At 34.7% G+C, this 22,965-nt stretch overlaps 1 protein-coding gene and 1 long non-coding RNA gene across 13 annotated transcripts in view; one reads left to right on the top strand and one right to left on the bottom strand.

Annotated features, from left to right (window-relative positions):
- LOC145249574 (uncharacterized) overlaps window positions 1-10,118 on the top strand; it is a 61,747-nt gene extending 51,629 nt beyond the window's left edge. For both annotated transcript variants that reach the window (XR_013863550.1, XR_013863551.1), the window contains exons 2-3: window positions 1,683-1,774; window positions 9,982-10,118. This is a non-coding gene — a long non-coding RNA (uncharacterized LOC145249574). The remainder of the gene's footprint in view (window positions 1-1,682; window positions 1,775-9,981) is intronic.
- Window positions 1-22,965, bottom strand: part of LOC145249568 (uncharacterized) — a 585,438-nt gene that overhangs the window by 545,273 nt on the left and 17,200 nt on the right. The window lies entirely within an intron of this gene.

Genomic DNA, 22,965 nt, shown 5'->3' with positions numbered 1-22,965 from the left:
GAGGAGACGGAGGGAAGGAGGAAGAGAGGAGACGGAGGGAAGGAGGAAGAGAGGAGACGGAGGGAAGGAGGAAGAGAGGAGACGGAGAGAAGGAGGAAGAGAGGAGACGGAGGGAAGGAGGAAGAGAGGAGACGGAGGGAAGGAGGAAGAGAGGAGACGGAGGGAAGGAGGAAGAGAGGAGACGGAGGGAAGGAGGAAGAGAGGAGACGGAGGGAAGGAGGAAGAGAGGAGACGGAGAGAAGGAGGAAGAGAGGAGACGGAGAGAAGGAGGAAGAGAGGAGACGGAGAGAAGGAGGAAGAGAGGAGACGGAGAGAAGGAGGAAGAGAGGAGACGGAGAGGAGACGGAGAGAAGGATAAGGAGACGGAGAGAAGGAGAGGGAGGGACAGAGGGAAGGAGGGGGATATATATAGAGAGAGAAAAAAGAGAATAGAGTGGAGAAGGGGACAGATAAAGGGGTAGACAGAGAAAGAGAAAGACAGAGACAGAGAGATTAAGCGATTCCATTAAAATCATTTAATAGATATTGATTAAACATTGCAAAAGCCATTATTTTGCCCAAGGCATCAAATCGAAATCCTTTATTTCTTTTAACATTCATTATTGATTTTTGTCTTGACAATTACAAAACACTAAGAAGAAAGCAATTATATCCAGGCTTTATCTAATAAAAAATATGTGTGACTAACATTTTTCCCCCCCATTTGGCTTATCCGAACTACTATCTCATCTTGGTTGTTATTTTTAAAAATTTTTCAGCCAAATCAACAATTTAAACTATTAAGTCACGAGTCCATGTACCGATGGCATAATGGTTAAAAGACGTTAATTGACAATTAGTTCTAAGTAATAATATTCTGGGGGGGGGGGATAGTTCAATCTTTACTACAAGCAAGAATAATTAAGAATAACATAATTGACATCTACATGATCATGGCTGACAAAACAGGAACAATCTACCCAAGTTCGAAAAGATGCAGCTAAAGGTGGTCAGGAGGGCTACATCGGCTGAAGTGTTGCGACCATAAAAAATAGCAATGATGTTCGTCCTTCCCTTGTGAAGATGGCCGTGATCATGCAAGTGTTCTGTGGGTCTGGGGATGGTTCCTCACTTGTGGATTAAGTAAATGGGTCACCTTGAAGTTCAATATAGGTTCTAGAGTTAAACATTTCAACGTTCAAAATATGGCACCTGAAGAAGGTCGGAAGTCACATCAGACGAAATATTGTGAATATAACAATCAAGATGAGAATAGTCATACAAATAATACATTGATTTCATGTGAACTTTGACCTACAAGTGTAATCAAAATATATCGAAATATTTTAAGCAATGATTTTTTAATTTGTTTTTTTTTTCCTGGTAAACTTTGAATGAATCCTAAATGTTAAAATGCAAGCTCTATTCCAACAGTATTTGTTTTTTGGGAACTGTAAAGAAAATTGTGAGAGGAAAAATTATTTGCCTTAAAAACGCCCACGTGTCTGTGCGTCTTGTACTGTTCAGTTGCTGAATAGAAAAAAAAGAAAAAAGTGTGTCGAAGCCCAGATGATTTTATCTAAACAGTTGTGCTAACTAACGCAAATTCTCACTGATCATATGCAAATTAGACTATCTTGGGCTGCATATTAGCAAGCCATTCGAAGAACGGGAGAGTTTTTTTTGTTGTTATTTTTTTTTAGGAAAGCAAGCTGCACATGTGTGCTACATTGACGTATGATGCATTATTGGAAGCTGAGAGAACACAGTGAACTTAATTAGTGCAAATTACAAGGTCAGTGAAAAGGAGTGCTGTCAGTTTCTATTATTTTTCAGGAACATTTTCTTTTATCAAATTTTATTGTAAAAATATAGCCGAGAGGTCCAAAAAAAAATAAAATAAAATAAAAAAATTTTTTTTTAATTATCTAGAGAAAAATTAATTTTTCTTAAAAAAATATGTAAAAAAATAGTTTTGCTTTAATTAGTTTTAATCCTTTGAGTAGTAATTTTCTTTTTTTTTTTTTTTAGAAAGATTTTTTCATACCTATTTTTAAAACGACTATAAGCGTAACATTTCATTATATGCTCAAACAATGCATATGACATAAGTAGCATATAAGTAGGACTATCAAAATAAATTGTAAAATTTGACTAATTTGCAAATTGTAATGGCAGCCATCTTTAATTTATAATGAGGTTGATCATGGAAAATAGTCATTTTGTCATGCAAATATTACCCAATTGCTGAATTCATTGTGTGCATTTGTTCTGTTGTGTCTTGTATTGCAAATAAAACCAGTTTTGCATGTAGTATCGTCGACTATTAGAGGTAACAGACTTGTTGAAAGTCTGCAACATCCACGTAAAGGGGGGTTAAAAATTAGATAAGATTAATGGTGACTGTTGTTGCAATACACTGGATTGGTGTCATTCCACGACTGTCAACTCAAGTAGAATTGTATTGATTTTCTGATTCTTTTTCTCAATCCTCAAGAGAATAATTGTAGTGAAGTTTATACATAAAAAAAATAAAATGAAAAATAAGTATTGCCCTGTACGAAGATTGAACTCGCAGCCTTCATATTATGAAACCCTTATGTAGACAAATGTCTAAGATAACAAAGTGAATCATGTCTGGTCATGCAAAAGATTTTTTTTTTTTAATCAAATGCTGAGATATTGAGCTAGTTAAAAGTAAGCTTGTTTTATCTATTATGTAATTAGTTTCGTGACTAGCATGAAGCTCAGTTCTGGTCCCTTCTCTCCATGGTGGTAATTAGACATAAGATCAGTTTTTTTACTATTAAGAAAAATCCAGCACCTCAAAAAGGGCACTCTGGATTGAGACAAAAAATAACAAAAATTGCCTTAGTCTACAAAGACTTCTCCATTGATCAAGGAAATAAAAAATTAAGGTAGTATCAGAATAAATATTACTTTGGTCTGAACAAATAAAGGCTAAAGGCAGCTCTAGTTGATTTTGGTCATTGCCATAACTGGCGCTTGCTGAAGGAAGAGGTTCACTGAAAACATCCATTTGCTTGTTGAAGCGTAGGTCAGTTAAAGGTTGATCGACCTTTGGCTTTCTGCTAATCTCATTCACTGATCCATGTTTATTACCTACACCAGAAAACCTTTTGGTTTAGGAATTAACAAAAATCACAAAGGCTTAAATCTCTTGACCTTGACAGTCAGGCTACCTGATGCCCTCTCCCCCAATCAGATCAAATGACCAGGAAGTATTTTCCCTCAGCACTCAATGATCAATTATAGATAAATTCTTATAAGAACATTGCGGCTTGTAAATTCAATATTCCCGAGAAACTTCCTCTATCTGAAGAAGCTAGCTTAACCCACTAATCTATGGCTGTAAGACATGGTCAATCAGGGTGATTTATTCGCAGAGGCTGGAAGTCTTTAACAATGGCTGCCACTGCTGCATCTGGCAATGCTGGCAGGCTGTTTCAAATGCTGTTCTCCATCAACACCTCAATATATATGTTATATTTTTATTATATTCTAATCTATTATTTATAATTAATGTCTCTCATACTGTATGAGAACAGTAGTTTGAATAATTCAAATAATAAATCTCCAACTCAAAAATTCTGAAACAAACGAATTACTTAATGTTTTTAAAACTTTATTTGAAACCTTTCTAGGTCAAATCTTGCCATAACTCACTAGCCTTCTAAATCAAGTACTTATGTAATTATATCATATGTCCTGTTGCAGAAGCACCTTCAACGATTTGAAGATGCGGTTCATCACCAGGAGGAAGAACTCATTTATAATGTAATTCTCCCTACCCAACTGTCTGGAGGCGCAAACGTGTCGGTGGTCAAACTAAAAACTCGGACAATTACCAAAGAGGACTCGGTTGAACTATCAGGTACACAGATGGTAGAATTGTGAATGGTTAACCATCACGTGTAACCTTGCTCAGAACCACCATGAATGAGCTGCCATGGTTCAAGATGTAGTGCAGACCAAGGACGAAGTTGGCTCAACAGTTTCTCAACCACTGACAGCTATGACTAATAACACCCTACTCGAGAGCTCTTCCAAACTTTTTGGCTTAACATTCACAGGAAACATGAACTGAAACAAATAAGATTTAGGACATTGAAAAGACTGCTTCAAAGAAGGTGGATTCTCTCTACCATGCTAGAAAATTACTCACACCAGAGAGTATCCTGTATCATTACAAAACCACCATTCGTGCATGCATGGAGTGTTGTTGCAACATCTGGGCTGGTGCATCCACAACTAGTTTCTCCCTTTCGGACAGGGTCCAAAAAGCATCTCTAACCTAATAGGTCCTGCACTATCAACCAAGCTCCAACCCTTGTTCCATTGCCACAATGTTGCATCTTTGTGTTTGTTTTACAAGTATTTTAATGGAATGTGCCCTGATGAACTCGCTACACTTGTACTCCCTCCCTGTTTCCTGCTTCCCTGATTCTACCGACATGCAGAAGTTTAACTGTAGTGTAAACTGACAACTTACTAGTCTCCTCACAGTCCCCTGTAAACATGGTCCCAAATAGTAGCCTCTTACATCCAAATGGCAATATGCCTTGTCTGGAGTTAAGAGTAAAAAAAATTTTTTTAAGACCAGTTGAGTAACAAATAAGTAAAATTGTAAAAAAAAAAAAAAAAAAAAAAAAAAAAAGTTTATATGAATGGCTGATTGGTTGTTTTTGTTTTATGGCATATCAACACGTTTTAGGTTATTTAATGCCGAATCTAGTGATTTTGAAGAAAAGTTTTTTAATAGAATATATTTGTTTTTTTTTAAAGTCGGTTTCTATTTGACCCATAGTTGGGACCCTAACAGTTACTACCACTCTGGGTCAGAGTGGACCTGGGAACAATGGCAATTAAAGGGTGGCTCCACACTCCTAAAGCCCGCAGGCTGGGACCTCACCATCAGATATAGTTTAAGGTCATATCCAGGACCAGTTTATATGAAAGATGGAATATTTCATTATGTTCAGATGGACTAATTGTTGTTTCTGATTTAGGTGTTTGTACAGAGTCAGGACCCTGTTTAATGTCATGCAGTAATCCAGTTTTTGTATTTGAAAGGGTGCACACCACAGGAAACTTTTGATGAAATTAAAGAAACATATAATAATGTTCAATCATGTGGCATTGTAAAACACTGGCATCGTAAATTCAAACATGGTTGGAAATTTGTGAGAACACCTATCAGACCTGGCTGGAGGGAGGGCTTGAGGATGAATTTGGAAATGTGCAACAAAAAAGTCAAAGTTTAAAAAAAAAAAAAAAAATGATTACACAGAAAGGCTTATCAGTTGGATCCAGATATCAAAGCCCAGTCAATGCAATGGAAGCACTTGGATTCATCGCCTCCAAAGACCGCAAAGGTGGAGCCCTCTACTAGCAAGGTTATGCTCACAATCTTCTGGGATCAGGTTAGAATAGTGATGACAGATTTCCTGCCAAAGGGTACTACAATTACAAGAGTCCATTATCCTTCACTTTTGAGGAAATGAGAAGTGAAAATCAGGAGGTGGAGCAAATCAGTAAGGGTATCCTCCATCTGCAAGACAATGTTTCAGTGCACAACACACGTCACTAGATCAGAAGCATAGGCATGTGGCTATGAAATCCTCCTCCATTCCTCCTACTCTCTTGACCTTGCACCTTCTGACTTTCACCTCTTCTTAGCCATGAAGTTGTGTTTACAAAGGAAAGCGTTTCCCAGATGAGGTAACCTCGATTTCCAAAGTCACAACATGGTTGGAGAACCAACTTAGGGTGCTCTACTAAAACAATACCAAGACCTAGAAACCACCCAGAGATGTTCTCATCTCTGGGTGGTTTCCAGGTAGAGAAAGACTAACAACTGTGCCAAATTTCGTTGCTGTACTGCTATAAGAAGTGGGTTAAAGGCATTACTTATTGAACACCTCTCGTGTTCAGACTACTAGTGGAGGTTGTGATATTCATGACGTTTTAAACTGTAACCTTCGACCTTCAAGTATATCTGGTCAAACTTTAGAATCTTTGTCATATTCAGGAACTTTGATGGAATTTTGAACTGGACCGTTTTTAATCAATGGTGGCGATAGTGTGACTCGGTTAATAGCATTGGTTAGCAAGTTGTAAGTTTTCTGCATGCTGAATGCTCGATCATAGGGCTAACAGAATAAGAACAATGTACCCCGGTGGATTAAATAAAGGGTTCAGCTTTAAATTTAGTTTAGGGTTGCAAGTCTGAAGAAGGTTGGATGCGTGAGAGTGAGTTACATCAGTAGAAACGTTGTGAAAATGACTCAAATAAAAATCATAGTCGAAATGTTTATGAATTTTATTTTATTTTATTTTTTTATTTTTAGATGAGGATTGATAATCTGCATTCTTTACTCTTCTCATTTTTGTTATTTTCACGTTTCGACTGGTGTAACCTCTGACCTTCTAAAGATGCATCTTTTTGAACTGTGGGAAACTATAGGGAACTTTGAACTGAACATTTATTTAATCCACTGTGGTAGATTATTCTTATTTCGCCAATCACGATCAGATAGAAGTTTAAATTTTATAATAATTCTTAGGTATAATACCTTGTACTAAGAATTGAATCTTCCATCTCCAGAAAACTGGAACTTAGAACTGATTGTTAATCAACACCTTTAACCATTATGCCACAGGTCCATGAGTTTGGCATAAAGATTCCAAAGTTGAAGATGCATCTGAAGAAGGTTGGAGGTTATATCGGCCAAAATGTTGTGAAAAATAGTCCAACTAGTCAAAATACAGGATTACATTCAATAAAAACTATATATTAATGAAATCTGTTGGCTATGAATTAGTAATCCTCCACTTTATAATAAAAAAGAACGCATGTTTATTTTGTAAATAGATACAAATCCGTTCCGTCACACAAAAGTTTGCGAGTACAAAATTGCTCGACTGCCAGAAGAATAAGGGAAGGAAAAGCACACACACCCTCACTACTTTCATGAAACTTTTTTTTTTTTTTTTTTTGCTTGCTGCACCGATTTATACGTTCCCTTCCCCTTTTTTATATATATTTTCCTTATTATCTTCGGCAAACATCTTTAACGTTTGTTTTTTTTTTGTTTTTTTAACATTCAGTGTCATTTGTTTTAATCTCCAGCCACCAATTCAAACTCCTCTTTTGAATGGATAGTTCAAAGATAAACAAATTGAAATTAAATGAAAATATGGTAAGCTACACAGAAATGATGGTTTCATTCCCAGAGAAATTCACCAGGCTAATTGCTCTACTAAACTCCATTCACATATTGATCACTGTCAAAGTAAATACTGAATATATATAAGTGTACACCCTTCATTTGAAAAAAAAAAAAAAATAATGCAAAACTTTGTCAGTAAACAAACAAATGGAGCACTTTACAAAAGTGGTGGTCAATATTTATTTATTAAAAACATTAGAGATAGGCTTTAAGAGCACCGATCCCATGAGCTAGAGGTAGAACTGCCGACTATCAACTAGATGGTTGTAGGTTCGATTCCTAGCTTGATAGCCGTACCGAAGAGCTGTGATACAGCAAAACGGTCTGGTTATATATATATATATATATATATATCCTGATTTTTCCTTGGATTTTACTTGTACAAATGGAAATTCTTTTAACTTTCTTGAAGTTTTACATTTGGATTTTACCGTCATTGGATTTTTTTATCTTCCAGACTATCCATTAATGTGTAATCACCTTTTTCTTTACCATATTCCCTCTGCTTAACTTATTTTGTTTTCAAGTAAGATCCTTGACTTACTTGTTGTTTCATCAAATACTTCTGCATGCAAAATCCGATCCCGCATTTTGCTAATTCCTACCCTCTGATGAGAAGGAGAGTATTTCTTCGAAACTCCGCGGATTAAGGACTATCCATTTATCTAGTGTTTCCTTTTCTTTTTTTTTTTTTTTTTTTTATTACATTTTCACCCCAAACAAGGCACATTGCCACTTTGGTGTAGGGGGCTACTATCAGGGGAAACATCTACTGGGGTACTATGTAGGGATTAGGGCAGCGAGATGTTGGTTCACGTTGCACTTGAACTTATGCATGTCAGTACAGTTGGGGAAGCAGTGACCTGGAATGGAATTCCAAAGTCTAGCAGTTCTGGGGAAGAAACTACTGGAGTAGAAAGATCTTTTACATCTAGGGATCTCTACAGTGTGGGGGTGGGATTTTGCAGCTTGTCGGGTCTGTCGAGGGTGTTTACGTCGTAGGGGCACAAGTGCTTGCAGTTCATCAGAGCATTCACCATTATAATACTTGTAGAACAGGCAGAGGGATGCAACGTTTCGACGATGGGACAGAGGCTGAAGCTTAGATGCCAGTTTAGGGCCTATCAGATTTGCGACTCTTTTGAACCCTGTCAAGGAGCGAGAGACTAGTAGCCGATGAGAGAGCCCACCTTCCTCGCAGCGGCCCTGGCAATGCTCTCAATGTAATTGTTCCAACTCATGTTTCCTGTGAACGTTAGGCCAAGGAGCTTGAGAGACGTACTCTCAGATAAAGAGTCGTTGGCCATTGCTATAGGTGGTAGAGAAGGTTTCTTGTAGTTATTGAATGAAACCAGTTTTGTCTTGGCGGCATTGAACGTGACCATCCATTTTTGTCCCCATTCTACTACTGATTGGAGTCATCCTCTAGTGTTTCTGCCATTACTTTAGATATATGTTCATTTGTTTTCCTGTCGTGCCTGCTATAGAGTGTGGTGTCATCAGCATATATACCCATCTCAGAGGCAATTTTGTCGGGGAGGTCATTTATGAATATCAGGAACAGCAGAGGTCCAAGGATAGATCCCTGGGGCACTCCCGCATTTATATCATTGTTTAGATGTACGACCGTCGAGGACAACCTGGATTTTTCTCTTATCTAAGAAGGATTTAATTATGTTAAGTATTCTACCAGTGATACCGTATGATCTAATCTTCCTGAGGAGACCCTCATGCCATACCCTGTCAAAAGCCTTAGATATATCTAGAGCTACCGCTCTGTCCTCCCCCGCTTTGTCCAGTGAATGGTATATGCGTTCAGAGATTACAGTGAGGATGTCTGCCGTGGAACGGGCTTGTCTAAATCCATATTGTTGGTCGGTCAGAAGTTTAGCATCTGTAAGGTGCTGGACTAGAGCATGGTTAATTAAGGTCTCAAATATTTTGGCAAAAAGTGGGAGGAGGCTAATAGGGCGATAATTTAATGGGTCAGTTCTTTCGCCAGAATTCTTGAATACTGGTACCACAGAAGCAGTTTTCCAACAGCCCGGAAAGCAAGATTCATTAAGGCATTTGTTGTAGAGTTTGGAGAGAACTGGAGCTACTTCGGCTGAGCACTTTTTTAATAGCACAGCTGGGATGAGGTAGGGTCCACATGCTTTTGAAGTGTCAAGGTTTTTTATGATAGCATGCACCTGAGCAGGGGTGATTATTAGATCGTCTAGCGTGGCGTCTGTCCGCATAGGAAATTGAGGTAGGGGGTGGTTTAGAGGGTCAAGTGTGGAGTTTGAGGCAAACCGACTGGCAAGCATGTTAGCCTTCTCGGTTGCTGAGCAAAGAACCTCGTGATTGTTGGTTAGTGGGGGGAATTGTTGATTGCCCATTTCAGATTAAATATGTTTTTAACTCATTTCAAAGAGTTTTTAACATATTTTATTAACTGTTTGCTCATATATATATATATATATATATATATATATATATGCATGCATACATACATACATACATATACACACAAGTGTACACATTCCGTCAAAAAGATATATAAAAAAAAACTATGCTTCGCCAGTGTTCATACTGATATTCATATCCAAAATCTTTTCAGTTTAATTATTTTTTTCTAACCTCGCCGGTTCATACGTTATTTCATATAAATATTAGTGCAAACACTGGCGAAGCATATTCTCCCAACCCTATTTTGACAGACGGTGTAAATAACGGTTACTAACGAATTTATTTATTTATTTTTCAGATTAAATGGTATTATTAGGAAAGAATCTGAATTATGCCACCAGGGAAAAGGAGACACCTTGACACGAGCAACAGTACTAAAGAACCCAGATCGTCATCAAGCAACAACAAAAAAACAAATAAAAAGCACCCTAGGGACCTCCCATTTATCACAGTAAGAAGGGGCAAGAACTGGCTTGCTTGTTTTCAACTTTATCCTTTCTTTTCTTTAAATTCTATATATATATATATATATATATATATATATATATATATATATATATATAATTTCTTTTTCTTCTTCACCCTTTTCACTTAATTTCATAGTAGTCACTATCCTAACAGATCAAGTTCCTTCTCTCCTCGACAAAACATTTCGTGCTGTTCAAACTAAATTCTTGTTGCGTGCAAGGACAGATGTCGACTAGACTGCAGCGACAATTAGAAAAAGGAAATTGATTATAATTAATAATCATTATCATGAAAAAAAAAAAAAATGTCTCGACATTGCACGTTTCTTTAGCTGTTATTTTCTTCAATGCGAAATACATTAACATTTTAAAAAATTGTATTCATATAATAAGTCAATAAAAAAATATTGAAAATATTGTTTTTAATAAATTTGGTATAAAGTATGGCTACTTGTTTCTCCATTGTCTTTTTTTAATCACTTTTTTTCTATTCTCCCAGCAATTATTAGCATAGTGGTCGTTTAGTTTACACAAGTCGAGCTGTCAGTCTTTGTGCGATCTTCTCATAACCAATTCATTATTTAATTCGTTTCATTAGTTAAATAATGAATTTGGAAAATGGAATGATATGCAACTTCTGGAACAACACACACACATCAATTTTATTATCTAGTAATAAATCTAAACATACTAATATGATATATGACCCCATTAACAGACAGCTGTTTCGTCGTTTCACGATGTGGTTAGACGTAGCAAATGTTTGTTTTTCTTTCCATTTCATGTATTTTTACTAACGTGTGTATGAATATATATAACTTCTTTTTTTTTTTAATATATAAATATTAACAATTATTTTATATCATCATACTAGCGTTTCATGCTTACGCAATCACCAGCGTAGGATGTGATAATTACTGCTGGTTGAGAGATTCAAACGCAGTCACAATCTACCCTTGATTTCGCAACCTAGCATCTTATCTCGAGGCCACCGGAAATTAACACAAAAATTGATGGAAATTAAGGGTATTATATATAATATTGTTATTTATATAGACAAATATTGCGACATTGTCTGAATATACTTTGCTCTTTTTTATTGAGCACTCTTAAAACCTCGTTTTAATTCATGAGTCTTCCCTCTTGAATACGTATAATTTGGTATATCACACACACACACACACACACACACTTCGACTAAGAAACGATAAGAAATTAATAAACCCGATTTAGGGAGGAGACTATAAACTTCTAACCAGAAACTAAATCGATTTAGATTGCCATTTCTGGCCACTGGCCAACCTTTCCTTATTATTAATTATTATTATAGATTTTTAAAAATGTCAAGTACGGTATTTCTCCGTGGCCGTATGAAATTCGTAAGTGATTTTAAAACCTTTAAACTGCCATTTTGCTTGAATTACTTTAGACCAGAAATCAAATATTATGGGGAATTTTATCTTTGAAAGAAAAAAAACAATATTTTTCTATCATACCTCTATTGTCATCAAACACAAAATTTATGATATAAAAGGAAACTTTTTTAAACAAACAAAAAATAAAATAGCAACACTAAAAGTATCGATCACATTGATCGATCCTTCCTTTCTCGAATTGCAACGTCATACATAAAGAAACTTTTTCATAAATTAACTATTGAAAATGTGGTTCAATTTTAGCATAGGGATCGTTGAAATATCTCAGCCATTTCGCAGGATTTTTACTCGGATTTTAGATAAAATTCGTAAATGAAGTAAAAGTTTACCATTTGCCCGCACACTTATCCACCCTGACAAATAAAAATGAGATCGTTTTGAGAGGAGGGAGGGGGGTCATGCGATTAGGCGTCAACATCCTCGTGTATTTAATTCCCTCCTACACAGTGAGGAAAGGGTTGGAAAGTGGGATTGAAAAGTCAGTCCTTCTTTCGTAGGAGCACTCTGGCCTACAAAACAAAAAAATGACTGAGCAACCCCGTCGGCATTCTTCAAAGCGCCCATACGAGCGTTACGACCACGTGTCCCCATTAACGCAACTCTTGCAACTACCCTAAGTACCCCTGTTCTTTTATGGGGAAGGGGTACAGGAAGGTAGGTCTTGAGTAATGTGTTGGTTTCGTATTTCGCTTGACTTTCAGTCAGTTTCAGTTTTTACATGAAACTATTCTAAACTCCATCTTTTTTCTTTGAAGGAAAGAATCAACATTATCCATTTAAAAAAAACTAAAACAAAAACAAAAAAAAACAACTTTAACAAAGTAAATTAAGATCAATCAATCTTTATCTAATATTTGGGCGAAAATCACAAGTTGTAGAGATATTAAAAATATTTTTGCTTAACAATATCACAGCATATACAATGAAAGGTAAAACTGTAGTTTAGTGGCCTGAATCACTATATTGATAATATATTTCATTAAGGGCCGTGCCTGAACATAATGCGATAAAAATTGTGCACAGGCGATATTTTCTGTTACTTTCGGAAATAATAGTAAATGAGGAACAATTCCGAATTAGAAATTAATTTAGTACTAGCAGTCCAGCCCAGCTTTGCTCGGGCCCTATGTACTGTTCATAACTTTATGTACATATATTAAAAAGTTTGATTCATGTCCAGGTAACCTACATCTAAAATTTCAAGTGTTTAGATCAAAAATTGGCGGAGGGGTTTGGTAGAGTCTGCAACGGTCAACTCTTAATTTTGACCTCTTGACAGCCAAATTTTCGGCCAAAAACTGATTAAAAAGCTTGCTGCATATCTGAATACCCTTTATGTAAAATTTCAAATGTTTTGACCCAAAATTAGCTGAATAGCTTTTTAGACACCACAAAGGTCAGATCTTTTTAATTTCGACCCCTTGGCAGCCAAATTTTCAGCCAAAAACATTAAAAACTTGCCTCTCAAATCAAATTAAAAAGTTTGATCCATGTCCAAGTAACCTACATTTAAAATTTCAAGTGTTTAGACCCAAAATTAACGGAGGAGTTTGGTAGTGTTTTCAAAGGTGAAATCATTGACCTTTGACAATCAAATTTCTGGTCTAAAACCGATTAGAAATATTTTCCCAAATCTCCATACCCCTTATGTAAAATTTCTGTAGACTGAAAATTGACAGTAGTTTGGTAGGGAAATGTACACACACAGAGAAAATTTCACATATATATATATATAATATATTACGATTGTCATACTAACATGTTTGAAATGTGTGTATATGATGAAATAAACTCTCCCATTTTTTATGAAGACTCCACTGTTTGTTTTTTTCGAGCGATTATTTCAACATGCACATTCAGACAAGAGTCCCAGTCCCACCCCCTAAAAATGCGTGCTTTACACCTTTTCCCGATGATTTTCATGTTTTACAAACTTAAGTATCATATTAACAGAAAACATTTTTTTTTTGAAAAGAAATGAATTTAATTATTTTTAAGAATAGGGTTCACTTTCTAGTTATAATTTTTTATTTTATTTTATTTTATTTTTTTTTTTTACAAACGATGGATTTTAACTCAAAACGGTTCCTCATTTACTGATATTTAACAAAAACAAGATAAACGATACAACACATACATAGATTGTGTACGTTTGTACACAATTTTTCATTGCATTCGGTTCAGGCCACTAAACTGCGGTTTTACCCAATTAAAATAAACGTAATCTTTTACCATCCGTTAAAAATAGAACTCCCCCCCCCCTATATTGCGAGAACAAGTCAAGGGGAAAAACTGACAATTAAATCCAGTGGTTTTGCTACTTTTTCTTTAAAAATGTTTTTCATGTGAATCATGTTTTGAAAAGGTGAATACTTTTTGTTTGTTTGTTTGTGTGTTTTTACGGGGTAATAATGATGATAGAAAATTACCTGCCCTGCCCCTCTTTTTCTCTTTGTAATTGAATGAAAAAGAAGAAAAAAGGCGTGAATTACAGTTATGAATGTTCATTACTCGTTGACTAGAGATATTTCAAGAAAAGGAAAGAAAAATTAAGTAGCAACGACAGAAAAAAAAATAAATTTAATTTTATCAAATAGAAAAAAAAAAAAATGAAAGCCAAGATTCCCGGGTAACGCCTGATTGTACAGCTCGCATATGAATTGAATGACTATGACTGGTTATATTTACGATTACTGTTTGTATTTCATTTCCAGTTGTGAATTAGTTTTTAATTGATTTTTATGATCTTGTTTATTAAATTGTTAGGTGAAAGTACAGAATAAGTAAAAAAAAAAAAAAAAAAAAAAACCCGCAATGTTATTTTTTTTTCTTCTTCTAAATGTTATTATTTAGGGGGAAAAAATCATTCTTAACATGCGTAAAGGGCAACCGGAAGTAAAGTAAGCATAAAGATAACCAAACAAAAGTTTAAATGGTTGGTGCTTGTTTGCGATAGACTCGACAGATCGATTTTTAAAAAATCGATTGTTTTAAGCAAAAAACAATATTACGTACTTAATTGTCATGTTGAAAATAGTAATATATCCAAATATTACTAAAATTCATCGAGTAACACCTGCTGTTGTGTTTTAATAATAAAGTACATATAATGCAAATATTGCACGCCATGAACATGTAATCTAAAATATGCGTTCCGAGTTATGCACCCTGTGTGAGAATTCTTCAATTTATAACATCTAAGAAAAATGAATTTTACCCAATTTTCCTAAAAATTACTTTTAACTACAAATAACTTTATAAATTTTCATAATTTTTTGATAGATTACTATTTTTGACATGACAATTAAGTACGTAATATTGTTTTGGTTTAAAACGATATATACAAACGAAATCGATCTGTCAAGCAAGCCTATCTCAACAAGCACCAAATGGTTTAACATTTCAATTTTCGGTGATTTTTTTAGGAATCGTGATGTCAGTAAATAAAAAAAAAAAAACGTTACGTGCGCTTGCGTCAGGAAGGGAGCGACGCGACGCGTGTTTTTTTATGCTGGTCGCCATGGAACTCATCGCCCAAGGAGTACCCTAAAACATACCCAAATTTCAAAGCTATGAAACATTTTTTTTACTCCATTAACAAAAGATTAAAAGGGCTAAGTTATTTACGAAGAAGCCGAAATGCATTCTGATGGATTTAAGATTTCGCTTTATAATTTTATGTATCTTATTTCAATGAAATTATTCAATAAATATTCGCTTACTAGTCAATAAATACCAATAATGACTCAACGTGTAATTATGTTGACATGAGAAATATACGTAGTTACACGGACACGCGAGAAAAGTGGTTGCACAATTTTATTAATATAGAAATGTTATGAGTTGTTTGTACTTGGCATAAAATTATTAGTTCAAAATAAGAGATTCTAAAAGACACTGAATGTGAATCGATAAATATATTGTTTTAAATTTTAGGCACTTCTGCATTATTTGGGCGAGCGCCATTGTTAGGGGGCGATAACTCCAATTTCTCCTGAGTCAAATAAATAACAAACAAGATTTTTTTTCCCGAATACAAAAATATTGCAAAACTAAAACATTTATTGTATAAAAATGTATCAATATATAATTGTAAAAACATGAACTTAAATGTTTCTGTAAGAAAATATAATTTTAATAAAACAATTTTGTAATTAAAACAACATTGGATTTTTATATAAGTTTTTTTCGCCCTGAACAAATAAATAATTTTAATTAAATATTTTTTCGAATTAAAGTTCAACTGAGCTTCAATCTATGGTCCCCCCTCGCCAAACTTTCACAAGAAACACTCGTCTAGCTGTAAACACTATCAATAATTTCCCCCACTCTTTATCTGTGCCTAAACCTAAACGTAGATTCCATGAACAAAGCTTCTTTCTTAGAACTGCACGCCTGTGGAATTGTCTTCCGTTTTCCTGCTTTCCGGCTGACTACAATATGGTTGTGTTCAAGTCTAAGGTAAATAAGTTCTTGATGAGCCGTTCCATATAAGTTATTAAATTTACCAAATTTTCATTACTAATGATTACTATATTGACCAACTTCTACTGTACACTCTTTAACCCTTATCCTTGAGTGGCCTCTGGGCCTTGATAATGTGGTGATGCCTTTGTAAAAAAAAAAAAAAAAAAAAAGCAATTTTGGAGGATAAACAACAAATTAATAATGTGGTATACTTGTACAATTTAATCAAGAGATTAAAAAAATGATAATATCGAGAAAAAAAATAAAATAAAAAAGGTTATATTGTACGTATCCGTTTTGAATTGAAGATCTCCGAAAAAAAAAAAAAAAAAAAAATTCACTTAATTTAACAGAGTATTTTTTTTATTTTTTTTATTTTATTTTTTTTTTTTTTCAGCGGAAAAACACGTTTTCATGAGAGCGCGTTGAAGTCAGCTATCTTGGAATTTTTTGAACAAGCCACGGGGAGATAACTCCAGTTAAAGCGCCGACGCTCCCTCCTCATATTTAATACTAGTTTTTCTTCCTAAAAATTGAACCTTTTGCTCGGTATCATAAATAGTTTTTTCGCTGTAAAAAAGAAACTTCATGAAATTGTTTTTTTTGTTTTTTTCGGAGGACTTTGTTCGATAACGTATACGTACAATATAACCTTTTTTTTCTTTCGATATTTTCATTTTTTTAATGTCTTGATTAAATTGTAAAAGTACCAATAATTTAAATGAAAAAGTAAAAGTACGAGTTATTTTCCCCCTGTTCTTTGACCGAAAAGCGCCACCTGGCGACAGTTTAGTAAAACAGCCTCCTCAGAAGGAGCGCCTCAGGAGATTAGCAATAAACGGTTTGTTTTTACTTTAACGGTAACTCAGCATTCACCGTTAAATTGATAACTTTTTATAGGTTTTGGGGTATGCTGAAAACGAATATCACATTTAAATTTGAGTAGTTTTCTGAATATTAAGACTTTTATTTTACAATTTAATCCATTATGTTTTCACTGGTGGTGGTGGTCATGTTTCCCCCTCCCCAACTGAACAAGTGCTAATGCACATGTGTTACAAAACTCCTCCTCCTCCTCCTCATGTTAAGAATGGCGACATCTGACATTCATTAAGTAATACATTTGGGGAAAAATGTCTAAAACTACTTGTCCATCCCAAATTTGAATGTGATATTCGTTTTCAACAGAGGTGCTTATGTACTTATTAAATCGCGCTATTTTTAAATCGTATTTTCAAGTTAAATTAAGTTTTACGATATCATTTTTTTTATTATTAAATTGTTAGGTGAAAGTACAGAATAGTTATAAAACATTCTCCTCTTGCCATGTTAAGAAGAATGGCTTTCTAAGTAACGTTATTATTTCAGCACGGCAAATCTCTCGACGGTGGCAATCTTTCTAGGGCAATTGCTCTTGACATATCTAAGGCCTTTGATAGGGTATGGCATAAAGGTTTACTTCATAAGATCGCTAGCTATGGTATAGCTGGAAAAGTCTTCTCAATTATTAAATCATTTCTTTCTGATAGGTTCATAAGAGTAGTAGTTGAGGGGTAAAAATCAGAAGCTCACAGTATTAATGCCGGTGTCCCTCAGGGGTCCATCCTGGGCCAAACTCTTTTCCTGATCTACATTAATGATCTTCCAAATCACATCCTTACATCATTTGTAGACATTTATGCTGACGACACTACCATTTATGGTAGCACATCTAAGACAGTAAACGACCAAGTTCTCTCCAATTCTCTCTTCTCTGATCTTGAGCATGTAGTACAATGGGGAAAGGAGTGGCTGGTTACTTTTAATGCATCTAAAACCAAGCTTCTCTCTTTACATCATCAACATTCTAATCCACATCTGGCATCAATTGAAATGAATGGCTCTCGTCTTCAGGAGGCCTCAGGTTTTGACAAGCTTTTGGGCTTGACCATTACTCCTGATCTTAAATGGAACACGTACATCAAATCTGTTGCCAAGGCCGCTGGAAAAATGGTGGGATCTTTCTATCGATCCGGTAAATATCTCACTGCTGATGCTATTCTCTATCTATATAAGAGCCAGGTACGTCCAAGGATGGAATACTGTTGCCACATCTGGGCAGGAGCTGCTAGAAAGGACTTGTCCTGCCTTGATAGAGTTCAAAATAGACTTCGTAGCCTCGTAGGAGATGTCCTTTTCTCCTCCTTGCAACCTCTATCTCACAGAAGAGATGTTGCGAGTTTGTCTCTGATGTATCGTTATTTTCATGGAAAGTGTTCGACTGAGCTTCAATCTATGGTCCCCCCTCGCCAAACTTTCACAAGAAACACTCGTCTAGCTGTAAACACTATCAATAATTCCCCCCACTCTTTATCTGTGCCTAAACCTAAACGTAGATTCCATGAACAAAGCTTCTTTCTTAGAACTGCACGCCTGTGGAATTGTCTTCCGTTTTCCTGCTTTCCGGCTGACTACAATATGGTTGTGTTCAAGTCTAAAGTAAATAAGTTCTTGACGAGCCGTTCCATATAAGTTATCAAATTTACCAAATTTTCATTACTAATGATTACTATATTGTCCAATTTCTACTGTACACTCTTTAACCCTTATCCTTGAGTGGCCTCTGGGCCTTGATAATGTGGTGATGCCTATGTAAAAAAAAAATAAAATAAATAAAAACCTCAACAGATTCGAAAACCTGTAAAAGTTATTTTAAAGGTAAGTGTTGAGTGTTGCACTTAAAGTAAAAATTTACTCAAACTAACTTCTCAAAGAGAGAAGATAAAGAACTCTCACAATTGCAAAGGACCAGAAACATACCTCAGTCGATAATGAACATGCCATCTCGACAATGGCCTAGATTTGGTGCCGATGGAAAGATTGGAACAGCTGATGTCACCACGATTAAATTTTTATTATTTCCTAGTAGAGTATTATCGGCTGACTTGAAAGTTTTGACATTTGTTTTTCAAATCGTAAATAACTTCGGCCATTTTCAGTTCGTTTGGTAAACCACAATGGAAACATTCGAGTCGATATGCGTCCCACCGTCCCACCTATGTAAGCCCTGAATTATTTCTAGGGTTTGTATTACTGTACACATAGATTCGAAAAAGTTGTCAAAAAACAAATAAATGTTATCAAAGGCACGATAAGTTACTTTTCTACCAAACTGGATATATTTTTCGTGTTTTTATTCAATATAACATGTTTATTCAGCTCGAAAACCATACAGTGTTTACCGATGTATTGGAAAATTCAAGATGGCGTCTGACTCCCTCTTTAACACGGTAAGTTTGGGGAAAGGTGTTATAAATAAAAAAAACTGGATAAAATACTGTTAAAATCTCGCTCAATATATATTACCGTGACATAGGTTGACATATATTCGGCGGGTTTTTAATAGCATTTTGTCTAGTTTTTTTATTTATAACACCTTTTCCCAAATTTACGGTGTTAAAGAGGGAGTCAGACGCCATCTTGAATTTTCCAATACATCGGTAAACACTATATTTTTCGAGCTGAATAAACATGTTAAATTGAATAAAAACACGAAAAATATATCCAGTTACGTAGAAAAGTAACTTATCTTGCCTTTGATAACATTTATTTGTTATATATTTGTTTTTTTGACAACTTTTTCGAATCTATGTGTACAGTAATACAAACCCAGATAAATTACTCTTCTACCAAGTTGGATAGGCTTTAGTGTTTACTTTTTACTTAAAGTAAAATGTTTATTTGGCTTGAAAAATAACTAATGTCAACAGTCAACACGTATATGAGCACAAGGAAAAATGGCTACAATACATCTGTTACGGGCCATTTTTACTTGTGCTCGTGTACGGGTTGACATTAGTTGTTTTTCGAGCCAAATAAACATTTTATTACAAACCTATCCAGCTTTGTAAATGAGTAACTGATACCTTTGGTAACCTTTGTGAACCAGTTTTTCGCATATCCGTAGATTGTAGAACTAACATGGGAAATATGAAGAAAAAGATTAACATCCTGGGCTAAATCAAACCACTACAAAATGAAAGTGAAATTCTATTTTTTAGGCGATTACGTGTGAACAGTAACACCCCACCACCAAAAGAAAAAAACTGGCATCAAGGAAGAAAAACTTGAAATATATTCTTTTCATTGTTTTGACTCTCGAATGTGTATCCGTTGATATCTTATATGCTTTTATATAGAGTGGTTCTCGTTTGATAAACTGTATCGGATATTATACTCGAGAGTCAAAACAACGAAAAGAATATGCTGTTGTCATAGCCCTAATTATAATAGAGAGCAACCTGCAAGTTTTTTCTTCTTTCCATTAGCTACTACACTGAGGTGTAAGGGATGGCACTAGGCACTACTGCTTTCCCAGGTATCCAACTTACCCTTGATCCGTACCTTAATGCCGAGTGCTTAGCAAGTGGGTGGCAACTGTTTTTGGTGTGATTCGACCGAAGATTGAACCCTGATCTTCCGATCCATTACCATTATGCCAAATACACGCCTAAAATGATAGAATCTTATGTGGGGGGGGGGGTAAGATAAAAATTTTAAAAATATGAACAAGAACTTTTACACTTAATATATTTCAATATTAAAAAAAAAAAAAAAAAAAAAATTTGATGCATATGGCATATGTAGTAGGATAAATTTAAAGCAAAATTATTTATCTAGCCTCTTCGGGCACCGCTTATTTTTGTACTTTGTGAATGATGGGTATCCACAGCATTTCAATACAATATTTACAGGGTCAATTACGTGTATTGAGGAAAAAATCTCCGAGACAGTTCCGAAAATGGTCGAAACATTTTATGATTTGGTTACTTCTACAAAATTTTAACCGAACCTTTTTTTTTTTTTTTTTTTCACTATAACCTAAGTTTCAGGTTTAGTTCGGTTCAAATTCTGTAAAAATCATCGCGATTTCAAAGTCAGTTTTTTTTTTTTTTGGGGGGGGGGGTCATCAATTATATTAATTTGTTGTTAAGGAGTTAAACTGTTTCTTAACTATAATCCTAATCTAAGTTCGGTACTGGTGTGGTGCTGGTGCAGTTGCAGTGCAGAGAGTGATCCGGACGTTAATAATAACGTTATTTAAAAAGCCATTCTTAACATGGGGAGGGGGGTGTTTTTGTACCTATTCCGTACTTTAACCTTACAAATGAATAAAAAAAAAAAACATAAAACGGTACTAGTGCAGAGAGTGATCCGGACGTAAATAATGTTATTTTAAAAGCCATTCTTAACATGGGGAGGGTGGTTTGTGCCTATTGTATATTTCAAAACCTTACAATTGAATAAAAAATCATATAAAATTTTAATTAAACTTGGAAATACGATTTAAAAAATTGCGCGGATCAATAAGTGCACTAGCACCCTAAGTTCTAACCCTTTGTCAACTGCCTTTTGCCATTTTTTTTTCTTCTTCTCGCAGTTTTTGTAATTATAAACTGCTAGTGCTAACTGCTGCTACGGTCATTTCCGGAACTTACTCGGTATTGATTCCGTAAAGTTCTGCAATTCTCTGGATACTCACTACAAGTACTCTTTAATCAAGCTCATGTCAACTTCAATAAAATACTTACGTAATCTTTATGGAAAAAAAAAAAAAAAAGTGTGTGAACAACCACATTTTTATGTAACTGTTACGTTTCACGCCTCTAAGTGACTTTACGCATTATTCTTTTAATTTAAGTTTGCGGAAGGGCGGTATTTAGAAAACTGAATTATTGACAATTATATCAACCCACCGTCTTGCAAATTTAAAATTCAATAGCATAAAGTACCAAATATAACTTTAAAAATAAATTGCGACATTAAATCCACCACAATGCATTTTGGTTTCTTAGTAAACAAGTCAGCCATTTTAAATCTTGTTTATAATTAAGGGGAAAAATGAATTACTTTAGTGCCTTCAAAATTCTGAAGGAAGCATCTAAGCATAATTCAGCGTTATATATGCCTTTTTAATAGTTTAAAATAGGAAAAAAAAACGTATTGATGATGGACGAAAACAGATAATCTTAATTCAGAAAGATGTCATTGTTATCTTTGAGAGATGAAGGGGGGGGGTAATATAAGACAACAGCTCAACATTTCACGTTTCGACCATCCTTCATCGACTTCGTCAGATTTGTAAAGTACAAAAACATTTATCGGTTTCTCAAGTTTCAATCACGTAGACATTTTATTACAAAAATTAACAAAGATATTAATGATTTATTTTTGTTAACTTGAAATTAGGTACACGTACATACTGTAATTTACCCCCCCCTTTTCTCATCGGACTATCGTTTCGTCTCTGGTACTTTATACAGAATACGGACCGCGCTGAAATAATTAAGGGGAGGGGCTTTTTTTTTTTTAACAACTATTCTGTACTTTCACTTAATTAAATAAACAAAACATATCTTAAAAATTTAATTAAGATTTTAATCATGTCTAAAACTAGCATGGTTGGTAATGGTACAGTGGTACACATTCTGAATAAGCACCGTCAAAAAAAGTGTTTTATACAACAGCACCAAAGGAATTAATATTTATTTAAAAATCAGAAAACAAAATTATTAATACGGTGGATTAATTTGCTCTTTCATCACTTGTAAAAATAATCAGATAAAATTGCTCGGTACATTTGACAGTCATTTAGAGAGTTAACCGCTTCAATATACTCGAAATTGATACTAAATGAGTTACTAATTATCAGATAAATAAAAAAAATTAAAAGTGAAATTAGACTTTTAGTGCCACTCAAACAGAATACGGATCGTGTTGAAATAATGTTACTTAGAAAGCCACTCTTAAAACAGGGAGGGATTGCTTTTTATTTTTTTAATATTCTGTACCTAACAATGTAATAAGCTAAGGTCACCGTAAAAATTGAATTTAACTTGAAAATTCTATCTAAAAAAAAATAAAATAGGACAG

The sequence above is a fragment of the Euprymna scolopes genome, chromosome 28 (genome assembly GCF_053919585.1).
Source record: "Euprymna scolopes isolate OS-2025 chromosome 28, ASM5391958v1, whole genome shotgun sequence".
Classification (NCBI taxonomy): domain Eukaryota; kingdom Metazoa; phylum Mollusca; class Cephalopoda; order Sepiida; family Sepiolidae; genus Euprymna; species Euprymna scolopes.
This window is presented reverse-complemented; position numbering and strand designations above follow the sequence as displayed.